Source organism: Gekko japonicus, unplaced genomic scaffold (assembly GCF_001447785.1).
Source record: "Gekko japonicus isolate JY-2015 unplaced genomic scaffold, Gekko_japonicus_V1.1 scaffold138, whole genome shotgun sequence".
Taxonomy (NCBI): domain Eukaryota; kingdom Metazoa; phylum Chordata; class Lepidosauria; order Squamata; family Gekkonidae; genus Gekko; species Gekko japonicus.
Genome location: NW_015163096.1, coordinates 2009241 through 2010834, shown reverse-complemented (window position 1 = coordinate 2010834; position 1594 = coordinate 2009241).

Sequence of the window (1594 nt, the reverse complement as noted above, 5' to 3'; positions counted from 1 at the left end):
AGAGGTGAAAGATGAGAAAGACAAAGGAGCGGCTAGAGGGCCAAAATACAATTTAAGAGGCAAAAAAGGAAAGCACCCCAACGTTTGAGAACCAGTTCGGAAAGCGCATTAAAAGACAATACTAACCCCAAAGGGACACTATTAACACACTAACTAACCGATTTTGAAAAATATAGAAGAAAAAGGGATTGTCCAGCTGCAGAAGAAGATTTTGACTTTGACTTTACTAATAAAAGATTAAAATACTAATTTTTAATATCACTCAACACTTTTCTTTATCCCTCTATATACCCTTCCTAACTTTCTGAAATGTAAAAGCAATAAAATTCTCTCCTTTTTAGGAGAGGGAAATTAAAAAAAAACATGTAACCTACACCAGAGCTTCAGGCACAAGCTCCTTCAGAGGACGGTGGAAGACAGGAAGGCCTGGCGGGATCTGGTCCATGGGGTCGCGAAGAGTCGGACTCGACTGTGCGACTGAACAACAACAACATGTAACCTACACCAGAGCTTCAGGCACAAGCTCCATTGACTCTCAGGTATTCTGAACCCTGCAGTCGGATTGGTTACTGTTGAGTAACAGACCAATCTGGAAAGACTCTGAACTTCAGCGGGAATGAATCCCATTGGTTCTAAGCTCTCAAATGTAATTCGTCATTACTGTGCTATGGAGTGTGGTTTTCCATGGTTCAAAATGTATAAAGTTGCATCGTTCTTGAGTGTTGTTGCTATGTTGCTGAGTTCTGAGCTGAATAAAGAAATCACTGTTTTGGAAACACTGCCTCGATCTCAGTATATAACACCGCCCACTCGCCCATCCTCAACAGATCCCTTTGAAGTGCCTCACAATCCACCCTGGTTCTCACCACCCTGAACAACTTCATGTCATCTGCAAATTTAGCCACTTCACTGCTTACTCCCAACTCCCAATCATTAATAAACAAGTTAAAAAGCATCAGACCGAGTACTGATCCCTGTAGTACCCCACTGCTTACCACCCTCCACTGAGAGAATTTCCCATCTATACTCACTCTCTGTTTCGTATTAGCCAGTTTTTGATCCACAAGAGGACATGTCCTTTTATCCCATGACTATTGAGCTTACTTAGGAGCTTTATCAAAAGCTTTCTGGAAGTCAAGGTAAACAACATCTATTGGATACCCCTTGTACACATGTTTGTTCACTCCCTCAAAGAACACTAACAGGTTAGTGAGACACGATCTTCCCTTACAGAACCCATGCTGAGTTTGCCTCCATAGTTTTTGTTCATCAATGTGCCTACTAAATCTTTCCTTAATAACAGTTTCCACCAACTTACCCGGTATTGGCATCAGACTGACTGGCCCGTAATTTCCAGGATCTCCTCTGGAACCCTTTTTAAAGATGGGAGTGACATTAGCTACCTTCCAGTCCTCAGGAATGGAGGCAGATTTTAAGGAAATATTACATATTTTTGTCAGGAGATCCACAAGTTCACATTTGAGTTCTTTCAGAACTCTCGGATGTATGCCATCCAGGCCTGGTGATTTATCAGTTCTTGAGTTGTCTATCAGTCGTAGGACCTCCTCTCTTGTCACCTCAATCTGACTCAGGT